The sequence below is a fragment of the Pygoscelis adeliae genome, unplaced genomic scaffold (genome assembly GCF_000699105.1).
Source record: "Pygoscelis adeliae isolate BGI_AS28 unplaced genomic scaffold, ASM69910v1 Scaffold92, whole genome shotgun sequence".
Taxonomy (NCBI): Eukaryota; Metazoa; Chordata; class Aves; order Sphenisciformes; family Spheniscidae; genus Pygoscelis; species Pygoscelis adeliae.
Genome location: NW_008824306.1, coordinates 20,824 through 33,491, shown reverse-complemented (window position 1 = coordinate 33,491; position 12,668 = coordinate 20,824).

The following is a 12,668-nucleotide window of genomic DNA, read 5'->3' as shown; positions in this document are numbered from 1 at the left end:
CATCAATTAAGCACCCAACGACTGTCGTGAGGTAATAAATGCAATAAAGACAAAGAAATCTGGTTCTACCGCAAGATAAGTTTACTGAGGTCAAACCCGAGGGAAAACTAATCTAACCACATTTTCAAATTGTTTGTAATATTCCATAGCCCAATGAAACCATAAAATGACAAAAACATCCTACCCTAGAATAGCATGAGGATAACAAAAAAACGTTATGTTTAATTAAAGGCAGATGACCTAATAAAAATTTCACACTCACACTGTGTGCATATAAAACTCGGTATCGGGCTTTCATCTATCGCAGTTTTTTTTTTTTTAAGAAATTGACCCTACGTTTTAACATTTAGGTGGTATCTTTTATCTTTGATTAAAGTGATTTGATTAGAATAAAGATATCAGAATACTTCAAATTTTTAACCTTCATCCTGTCACGAGCGTTAAGCCGGCAAGTGATTTTAAGTAACAGATAGTCAGATTAGTTTATGGAGAGTTACATCTTCCATCTTCTTGAGGGACAGTGAATAAATCTCTCGCAAAATGGCCATGGTTTTTCTATTACCATAAAAAAATGGGTACTGGGAACTGCCAGCTCTTACTGAAAGTTTAATGACAGATAACAGAACTGAAGAAGAGACCAAGGACAACAAGCGTAGCTGAAGAAATTGGGGACTGGAAGGCAAACCAGCCAACACCTCTTTGATGATTTTTTTGAACATGACCGTATCTCCATCTTGAAAAAAGCTGCAGCTTCTCCTCAGCGCCTGCAATTGGAAGGTTGTTCCAGAAGACGCTTCTGATGGTTTGGAACTTTTTTCAAAATTTCCATCCTAAACTTATTCAGGGCCAGCTGTTGGCACAACATCAAATGATCAGCACTGTCCTCTCTTTGCTAAAACAGTTCTTTTCCTTTTCCTGTGCTACACCACAAATGCCCTCAGTCTGCCATTCTGCAGCTTGTTGGTAGACAGCAGTCATATCTGCCTTCGACCCTGATGAGATATTTAAACCTAACAATTTTATCACGCTTTGTCTCTGAGTTCTTCCCAAAGCATTTATTATGAGGTTCTTCATGAAAATATTGTAAATTAAAACAATCGAATTATTTCACTGCTCTTTTTGAATGGAAACCGTGACTCAGATGAGCCAAACACAAAATATTCCACCGAAGCATTCTATTTATAGCATTTGTGTGAATTCGTGTGGCTGAAGCCAGCCAAATAACATAAGGACTCCATAATGGAAAAGCTGATTAACCATTATAAATACCTCAGAAGTACATTCGAAGGTAAATCCTCATAATATCCCTGTGAAATGGTAGACTTTAGACTCCTTTAGAAAATGAGAAAACAGAGGCCAGGAAAACTTAAAATGACTTGACCAACATCACAGAAGTTTCCATCAGGAATCGGGTTGCACCTAAGGAGCTCTTGGCTCCCTGTCCCACGCCGCACAGTCCCGGAGTCCACTGTGCATCTCATTCCAACCTAGTGCCGAGCTGGATGATCTGGAGTCACCTTCTACGTGGCTAAAACACAACATTCAAAAACGATAGCAGCTGGTGTCTGATGGGAAGAGAGATGCTTGCATTGTTGACCTCATTGTTGAGAAAGATTTTTTAGGTAAAGTCAGTATATTTTACGGTGACAGCATTTTAGCTTTTGTTAGAGGGGTTAGGGTCAGAGGCTGAGACTTTCGTCTACTGCAGAAAAGGAACACAGAAAGGTGCATCACTGAATTGCTGGCAGCGATGGTCTAATTTCAGCAACTTGGCTACGCGAGCATGACTGAAGTTCAGATGGATTCTGTCTGTTGTACTTTTTGGGAGAGGGGTACTTAATTTTAACACAGAAACCCAATTAGACCAGGAAGGGGGAGAATGAGGAACGTGAGAGGGAAGGCACTGCTCTCTTCATCCTACTCCGCGCATCCTCACAGACAAAAGCGCCCACCTATTCTCCTATGTTTTTCTCTGTTGACTATTTCCTCAGTAGACCTGTTTTTCTTTATTGTTCCAGCAGAGCCTGTTTCCTGCCGTACTCGGCAATTCTCCTCTCCCAGTAGGGAAGTTTCCCTATTTTTCCCTTTGACTTTCTCACCTTTGTGTCTTGGTCCAAACACGAGGGGTGAATTGCCTGATTCCTTTTAAGATGCTCATCGTTGGTGTCGGGGCCATCCAGTTGACGACACAGGCAAGAGAGCCCGATCCAGTCGAGGTTTCAGAGCCCTGGGAAGGGAGCGAGCTCCACAGTAAACTGACACCACCCTTAATGCCAATTGCACTGAAGGCCCTCCTCTGCCGGAGGGGAAGAGCCCAGCCCACAGGGAAGCACCCAGCATCACTGGGACCTGTGAACTAGGAACATAGTCACAGACCATGGATGTGTGTGTATATATATCCAGTTTCCTTACAGTACCTACACAGAAGCAGAGGATGTTAGGGAGAGGAGGAAGAAATGAATTTTCTCTTTTCTCCCCTGTGGATCCCCTTTCCTTTTCTTGGGATATCTCTTGCCTTTATTGAAAAAGTAAAGCTTGTAAGCACAGAGCTAATGAAACATGCATCATTTAACTAGTAAGTTAATAAGTTAATCTTTTCTGGCTAAACAAGCGATCTAGGCTCTGAGAATCTTTTTATTTTAAATCCCTTTTGATACCTACCCTTAAGGTACCACCTATTTGTCTCTTTTAGTAAGAGTGGAAGGGCCGCGTTAGCATGCGTGTTAAAAATACACTTTCCCACCAATTTATGCAAGTTGTGGTACCTACTGTGACTGATTCATAGCATCAGTGTGCATGAAGTCCTCTGTGCTCAGTGTTATACACATAAACACACATGTCAACTTTCAGAGGCACTGCGGTTCTTCTCATTTCCACTGGGATTGTTTGACTGCATCACCTCTACATACCAAATCTCCATACACATCTCTTTTTCATGTATAAAGCATCTCCTTTGAATGTTTCTAGTGTCTGATCACAGAACTTGGGCTGTGTTCAGCCTTCAGCTCGTAGGAACCACGGCTTGTCAGATACAATGGCGAGCTGAACCTCAACATTCGTACTTCCAGCACTAGGTGAAGACAGAAGATTGCCATCACCCACACAAAGAGGTATCTGACACAAGCTGTAGGAAACAGGACACGCTGCTATGAATTTGTGTAATGAAAGCAGTGCAGCTTTTATCTCTTCTTGCGGAAAAGCTTGTTAAGGTCTAAAAATGAGATCATTACAACTAACTAAGAAAAAGACAAAAATAATATTAAAGTAAACTCTTCTGGTACTCTGTGCCAACAAGAGTCCCTATATACGGTCTCCTCAAAAAAACTTTTTTTTTTTTTTAAGAGACACTCACGGATACAAGAACTTGAGCAATTTTTAGCATCGTTTGCTGTAGCTTTGCTAAACTGCTAAAAGCAAGCACGTCTCAAGACCAATGCAGTACTGTTGTCTGTTAAAGTAACATGAAAAACAGAGTACTGCTGCTGCCGCCATACCACTTCTGAAAAGGAAGTCTTATTAGACTCGTATCAACATAAGTAATACGGCAGCTTGAAGAAGGATTTCATTTGCTCTGTTTTTAAAGAGCTATTCAACTTTTTCAGACTACAGTGACATAAATATACAGTGGGTGAGGGTGGGGGTGGTTTGGGTGGGAGAAGGGGAGGATGGAGGAGGACAGGGTTTTATGCCAAGAGCTGAATCATAACCATGTGAGTAATTTTGCTTTTTTTTTTTCTTAAGGGTATGAATCAAATTAAATTTGTTTTGCTGTGGGTGAAGGAAGAGAGAATATAATAGCATGAATCAGAGCTATCATCAAATATGTGGCACAGACTAAAAATTAATTACAATTACTGCCTTCTTCTAAAAAGTTTCTGCCATAAGATGCAGCAATTTTGTTAATCAATATAATCCATTAAAAAAATTCTCAGGAATGAAAACCTTTCAATTACTTCCCTCTTCCTTTTATTTTTTTTCCTATTGTAACAGGAAAAGATTAGCATATTTAAACAAAACCTTGCTTAATCTGTTAGATGCCCTTTTGCTCCAGTGGCAAAAGAACCGCTGCTAATAATGAAAAGTAGGTATTAGACCACATGTAATTTCATCAGTTGGGGCTAGCTTGAGGATGAAAGTCCACGGAGTACATGCTTTACCACTTTAGCATGGACAGTTTATTAGGCATTCTAATGAAGACAACTTATTTAATGAAAAATACAAACAGAAAAACACTCAATAGCCCTTTAGGTGTCTTTTCCTGTAAGAGAGAGAAAGTCTTGGAAAAGTGTGTGTTAGACACTGGACTTTTTTCACTTTGGAATAGCCATTTAAGTACACGATACTGGGAAAACTGTAAGGGGCTCAGAACATAAAACTTCTTTCTAGAGGCCAACATAGATACTTGGAAACAAAGCCATGCATTCTTAATTATTAGCTAGATAGCTAACCAAGGACATATGTTTTTCTTGTACTAGGTAAGAAACCACCGATTTTGAGAACTAAAAAGGTAGAGAGTCTTTGTCTCCAAGTTCCTAGTATGGAGAAAACGGTATTTAATTCATTGTCTGAAAAACACAATAAAGCTACAGCAAGACATCATTTGGAATCAATTCCTCCCCCTAAACAACTCCAGATCTTTCCCATAGTAATTCTCTTGCACGTGCCCAGCCAAAATCTATGTAGAAAGGACTGGTATACAGCGTGTTCGGGAAGTCAGCTGAACCACGAGCCTTAAAGACGCGATTCCCAGACAGACAGAAAACTTCTGTGGAGACCTTCGCAGCTGCCGTGACTTTCCAGTGGTGTATGTGGGGGAAGGAAGAAAATGGAAGATCTCTTGGGTAACCTGAGCCAAGCCCCAAGAGGAATAACGTGTGCATGCATGTGTTTTACAATCCCCATTCAAACTGGCTTGTGAACAGGAAGCCAACACCCGCTCTGGAGCGAGGTCTTACCCTCACCCTGCTCTTACACCAGCCGAAGGTCACAAGCTCTGGCAGAAGCTATGGCTGGGGTTCCTGCCTGCTGCCAGCCGACGCCACCCCATCGATGTTCATGCCAACGTGCAAGCCAGCTTCCTTCCTGTTGATGTCTCCTAGTGGTCTTCAAGAACAGTCAAGCTGTCACTTAAAAACCAAAACTAAATGGGCGCTTTAGAGACCTGGCGGACAGACGGTCTGCCCACAGGTGGTCAAGAAGTTTCATGGCCGACAGCACGTGAGAATTCCCTTGACTCTCCTGCTGGAAGGCCCCCTTTGACCGTGGCAAACATTAAGTTTGCTGGCCAAACAACCTCCTTGCTATCTTGTGAAAGTTGTCCCTCCCTTTTTCAATATCACTCAGTACCCAGTTTCATCCAAGCCTCGGTCAGTTGCCAGGTAGTAGAAAAGCCCAGCCAACTTATCAGTGCTTGGTGAGACATATTCGAACACGTCTCACACGGATTATCACAGCCTTAAAAGCATCTCACAGTCTTACCTCACATGCAGGACATATGCAAGGGGGAACAAAATAACTCAGAAGACTGCTTTGCAGTAAAACACCCAGGGCTCAAGACTTATTAGACAACATCATCCACTGGAATCACTCGGTAAAACATAGAAATAGAAACTCTCCAACAAAACTCCAAAGCCCCTCAAAACATAGCAATAGAAACTCTCCTGCAAAGAAATCAGTGCCATTCTGTAGCCACCAGTATTTTGAGACTGCTTACTGGTGTGGTAGTATAATAAGCATATAAGAAAATTTTTCTTTATATTCACAGTCTCAAGGAAGGTCAATTCTCCCCCGCTTTCCCCAAGACAAAAATCACTGATATTGCCTAATTATAGCTTTTACTTGCAATGAAGAATAAGTTCCAAGTAGCCATAAAATACAAGTTGTCAGAAGTTAGCCAGAGAAGATGTTGACTATCTCGTACTCATGGATAAATGAGCATCTTCACCATTATCTGTGCCTCATCAGTGGTCATCGTTATTTATAACACAACAGTATAGATTACCACGGGTGGGTTTCCTTTACATTTCTGGTTAAATTATTTCGCAGCTACTGCGCATAAACCAAACTCCTCAAATGCTCCCGCTCTGTATTTTGGCATACAATGGCAGAGCTTAGCAGGACTGCTAACTTTCCTCCAGAAGATAAACACCGCTTGTTAAAGTTAATTCCCAGCTTTCCATAGCAAATAGCTGCCATTTCTTGCAGGTGTTAGGCAGATAGCTTCAGAAAGGAAAATAACACTTTTCTTTGGCAAAAAATCACTCTATATCAATATAGCTCAGAGCAGTAACATTCCCAGCCACTAAGCAGAAAGCTCTCACACCCCAGTCCAAGATGTTAATAATGTTTTGAATAATAGTATTATTATTATATATAATATAACTTTGTATATTTTAGCTATGAGGCTTTAAACTAGTTGCTAGAAAGTATCTTTGCTACCCGCTCTTCTCAACTGTCTCAGTGTCAAATTCAAAAGGGAGCCTGCTATCTAGCCACTTTGACTACAAAACCAGATTAAGGGTAGAGGGTAGTTTTTCTCCAAGTACAGAAAAAAACATATTTATGCACTTGGGAAAATCATTAGGGATCTATCTAAACACCACAGATTTTGGCAGAAAACCTCCTGTAAACTTAATGGCTTTAAATTAGTACATACATTACTAATACTTATTTACTTCAATGATCAATTTAAGAGATATTTCTGAAAGTATTTATTGAAATTCTGTTTTGCTTTCAAAAAAATCACACATCCTGTACATTTCTCGAATTGCTGAAACAGTTCGAGAAAAACTGATGGGAAATTCCATTTGAAAATGCCAACACTTGCAAACACAATTTGAAGCATGGGATGGGAACATGATCAAAAGCAAAGCGCAAACAGTTCTCCATGATTAAATATTTTGTTTCTCCAGTCCTATGAAGGAAAACTATAGGAAGGTTGGGGGGCGGGGGTGTGTGTGCCGTGAGTGAATGACTGTAAGGAAATTGCAGTTGTAGTCAAGAACATAATACACCACTAAACTAATAATAAAATATAGAGCTTTTTTCCTTCAAAACTCATAGGCACAGTACAGCTTTGGGTACACACTATTGCTTGCCCTCCACTGCAAATTTTTTTTCCTGGCCTATTAACTTTAAAAGCCGGTCCGGGACTATGATTTTTTGGTGATTTAGGAATGAATTTAAATTACCCCATGATTCCCGAAACCTGTTACTTGAAAATTGTTTTAAGACATGTTCCAGGAGAGGTCTTAAAATGGAAGAGAGGCAATTCTGATCTTGCACCTTACACACAGCTAACAGGAGGTGTTTGATTTGCATGGATTAGTGAAGCCACTGCAGGCTAATTCACGCGTGTGCAACGGCTTCTGTACCCCAGAATTACATCCAGAGGATGGTCACAATACTAATAAACACAAAATTAATTTCACACCTCCTAAATTACAAGGCAAGTCTTATCAGCGTTAGACTGTAAGCTTCTTGGGGCTGAGACAGTCTTGTCTGTCTCTCTTGTAGAGCATTAATCATGTTGTGGGTGCTTACAGCTAATAAGATGCGTGTAAATCTATTCTGATGTGGTTTTTTTGCCACTTCAGACTAGAGGAGAGTCACACACACAGGCATACTCTTACCTCTCTACCTAGTGATACACTAATGTGCCTAATTGAAGAAACAAGTCCTGATAGGAACAGAAAGACTTTGTTTTTGTTTATGCCACCCAGACAGTCTGTGGCTATACATTGCAAATAGTTGGCAAAACCTAAACCGCAAGTATGCAGCAGCACTGTGAGTAATAAAGATAATGTTTGTATTTTGTTTATGAAGAGCCCTAACCAACACACTAAAGCAAGCGTACTGAAACCAAACAATACTCAGATCTTTAGAAAAACTTCAGAGGATCCAAATCATGTAATTTAATCACTTTGTTCTTTAACAATCTAAACATCACTTAAAATTTACAAGCAGTAATTCCATATAAGTTCTCTAAGCTGAAAAATGGGATGTAGCCAGTTGCCCTTGTCTATCCCAACTATTAAAGTTCAAACAAATCAAGCTCTATTACTAAGGGAAAAATAAAAAAACCCTTACAAAATTCCCTTGCCCCAAAGGTTGAGAAAGGTTATATTGCTCGGCCAACATGGAATTCCTCCATATCTGGAGTCACGTGAAATGTACAGGTATCTCATAGTTACTTCATTGTGAGTTTGACAACGCACCAGTACTTTTGCATAGAGTGCATGGGTAAGAAATGCATTTTATTCTTCTCATAAAAACTAGAACTCAAAAGGTTTTCACGCTGAAAAAAAAAGAGTAATATGAAAGGGAGAGCTGCTAAGGTAAGACTTCTTCCTAAAAGATAAATTTCCAATTTGGCTCAATATTAGATGCTAGATCAAAATGTTATTATTGACAAGCATGTTGTTTTTATTTAGGACAATTTAAATAAATTTTCATTCCAGATTTACAGAGCGTTCTCACTTGCCAAAAGCTAGTGAGAGAGCGCTTCATGTCACATCAAAAATAACAGCAGGCTTCCCATCTTTCTCTTCATCCATCCTTCTACTTACTGCAGCAGGTAATTCTGGAGCCCCTCTGAGAACGGGGGCATATTCAAGTCTCGGTGGCTCTAGCCACCTGTACGGGGCTCAGCTGACAGGGACTTCAGAAGGGGATCCCCTTCCTGCATGCAGAATTTGCAGGGTTAGGAGGCAGGGTTATAGCTCCCCCCAAGTAATTCATCAGTTCATTCATCCAACAACCTATTTTGGACTGCGAGCAGATTGCACTGAAGAGCAACTGCAGGGTGGCAGAGTTTCGTTCACTATGATCAGGTAACTAACAACAGTCACATCCTGCTAAGCAGGGCTGCATTTTCACTACCCTGTTAACATGCTCCCAGCAACTTTGTCAAGGCTGAATTCCTTGACCATACACAATCAGAGACCTGAAAGTGCCCCAACTGGAAGACAGATGGAAAGTCAAGGATCTGACCAGTTCCTCCCCACAGGGCGCACCAGAGGCCGTCTGGACAGCTGCGCATCACAGACTGTCCCTGAAAAATGTTCACAAAACTGCCAACACATATCTTACAAGGCAGTGAAACAGAGCCTGGTCTATAATACCACTCTCTCCAACCCCTATGTGTTATGGAAGTAGTCAAAAGAGCTGCAAGAAGTTGCCCAACAAAATGTGGGGAGCCTGGCTCGGAGAACTCCCAACCAGACTTCACCTAGAAGAGAGACGTACAGCCTTAATCCAAGCCACAGACAGCCTCCTCCAGCACAGAGCTGAGACGCTCAGTTTCCCAGTCTATGGTCCTTAGCTTCCACAAGCAGCCCAGACTCTTCTGCAGATGCTGCCAACCGAGAATCAAAACCAGGGTTGCCAGGTGACCCAGACCTGCCCAGCAATCAGGCGCTTAACCAGGGACAATACTGGCTTACTGTTACCTGCCCAAACAGCCAGCCCTGGGTACATCTCACCATTTTATGCCTTGATGGCTATGACACATGACTATGGCTAAAAATCTGCCCTGGTAGAACCTCTTCGCTAGCAAAAAATGACCACAAATGACATCTTGAAGAGCTACTCCGCAAATATGCAGAAAAGCCAATCAGAAATCTTCACTTCCAAACAAAAAGCACTCCAGCAGTACTAACTCTTCTGCTCTAAGTCAGCTACCTTGTCCTAAGGAAAATCTTCTGGAGATCTGGCTAGGAAGGGCTTGGAAAAAGAGCAGAGATTGCCTTATCCTCATGCTGTCTGTTCTGCAATCACCACTGTATGGGAAGTTGGGTTGGCTAGGTCCTTGCTTACTGGTTTTCTCAGGGAGAGCCTTGGCAAATATGGCACTGGAAGATAACATCCCTTGTCTGAGTATCACCCCCACACACAGAGAGACAATTGTGAAACACTCCTATGGAAATCCTATCAACCTGTAGCTGGAGAGGAAGGACCAGCACGGGATGTGTGTGTGTGTGTGTAGGAACAGCATGAACAGCAGAGCAGCAGCTAAAGACAAAAAAAGAAAGCTCCAGGAGTAACTAACAGGTTTGCAAGGATGACTTCCCTGCTTCTGTACCCCTAACTTTTCCTTTCTCTTATGCACCCACCCCCTTTTTAAAGGGAGCCATGACCCAACCGTTACTGCAATTAAATTAACAAACCTGAATCCCTTCTTAAGCCGCTGGGAACTCTGTACAAACTTTGCAGCGTTTGTCTGGCCGGTACTCCCAAAAGCGCCACCTTGGTAACATCTCAAAGCTCTTTAAGCTCCCTGTTTGCTCAACTGCCTAAAGATCTCATTCACAGACCTCCACCGGGAAGACGCGTGCAAACAGTTACTAAACCCTTCAAAAGCAGGCGAAGAGCGACCAGCGTATCTTCTTTCCTTCATGTTAAGGACATCACCAGTTCTGTTACTGAACGCCCCCCTGCCCCCAACGCCCAAATGACTCTCTCTCAGAAGGGAAATCCTTCAGTTAAATCCCTCCCAAAGCCAACTCCAGGCGTCACTGCACATGCAGTATCAACACTTGGTGCTCACCCACGCCGGTGGCCATGAAGGGCATGCTGGCTACAGATTCAAAACCTGCACATAAAGAAAGGTTGCACGTTTAGGTAGACCAAGAGTTCCGCTTCCACCTTCCTGCCCTGCAGCAGTCCCCCCACAATACAGATGCAGCGAAGTTTGGCAAGAGTACACCCCACGCCCAGGAATCTTTTGATTTCCTGCAAGCTCCAACTGTCCTGCATTTAAGTGCAGGACAGCTAACCACTTACACGCCTCCGCAAATAAACGTTCTCGGAAGCAGGTTAGATTAAAAATATACTATAACAAACTTATTTTGAAATAGGTCTGCTCAGTCAGGTCTGAAAGGCAAGCGGTGCTGGTACATTAAAGTATTCCCGTTCACACAGCAGCTTAAAAATACCTGATGTATTGCTATTTTGCAACATTGTGTCTAGAGCCAATGCTGATCACTCTTACCTCTCACACACTGAATGGACTGCACAACGCTGTTCTCAGAGAAAAAATACTTCATTTTTAGATATATATATATTTTTTTTTTTAAGTCTTATTCAAAGTATGAATGGTTAGGTTATTTTCTCATCTTAATAAATGACGTAAAACCTCCGGACATATGGTAGCATTTGTATACTTCCAGGCAAGCGGTGATAACTTTCAAATGTTACTTCCCCTCCTCCTCCACTACATGAAAGAAATATACTGGAGCCCATTTAAGTCTTAGTGACAAACACATTTAAGAGAGACTAATTTCAGTTAAAGCTTCCAAATGTCAGATGTATGTGTTAAATAATTATATTAAAAAATAAAGAGCAGATGAATTCTCATTCTCATCATTGGTTGATAAAGTGCCTATATTTTTCCAATAAGGATTAAACATACCTACAAGACAACGCATGTGCTTAAATTAGCAAGGAATAAACAAATTTCAGCTCATACTTATAGGGACATATGACAAGCATCATTCATACTAGCTCAACAGCTACAAGATTAGAGGATTGCTGCTGCCTCGTTCAGTTCTGTAAGTATCAATCCACAGCTGCTTCACTTTTCTTTTTCTAGTGTAAGATCCATAGCAGGGCTCAATTTTTGAATAAGGTAATGGTTACAAAATGGCTAAAGACTAAGGGTAAGGTTTTTCAGAAGCAGAAAGCCGACAAATCTCAAAATGAAGGTATGGTATAACACGTACCAAGGCACTTAATTAGGAGGAGAAGCCATCTCTTAAGACTTTGCCTGTTGTTTTCCTTGGAAAAACAATGCTGCATTCCCCCAGCAGCTTTTTGCATTTACCAGATTCTTTCCGATTTTTGAGAAACGCCTATGTCCTCCCCAAAAGTCCTCAGCAGAGTCCTACTGGAACGGTTCAGGCGTCCGCTCTGGTTGAATGTTATACTGTCATCCATTATTACCCAAGGCTGGTCATAACGCGCATTAACATTTGTGAAGCTGGAATCTATTCAGCCCGTCCACCCAGTAGCTGACTAACTGGACGTTATTACTTGGAGAATAAGCCTAATAAAATTTCATCTGTAACAGCTTCTAAGCTTTTTACAGAACAAAAAGAGCGAAGAGCAGGCAATTAATATTATTTTGCACTTTCAAAACTGAAAGGAGAACTTTAAATAGGCAAATGTTTTCTACTAGTTAGAGGCAAATTCCTGTTATTCCTTTAAATTGAAAAAATGCTGTGCGCTTCGGGGGGAAACAGGCACCAGTAACAACAAGCTGTTCACCACTGTTGAGCCAAATGCTTGCAAAAATACTGAACACGGAATACATTCGTAGCTGCAGCAAGACAGAAGAAGAGCTAAGAAAATCAAGAGGGAAAGAAACACATCTTTCTCCACCTTGGCCGAGACTAAAGAGAACAATTCTTACCCCAAGACGTTACTTACAAGGCTCCGCTTCCAGAAAGCACTTTTACATAGATTTGTGTGAAGTTAATGGGGACTCAAAAGCATCCGACCAAAGAAACGCTCCACTGCTGCACGGGAGCTGGGGGGTGGCGGGTTAATGCGGAGAACCTTTAGATTTTGCCCGGCGTTACTCCTATTTTTACAGCGAGGCGAGCTATAGATTTCGAGCTCGGCTGCGAGATGACTCTAGCAGCGCTTGGCAGGAGCCCCCGAGGAGCGTC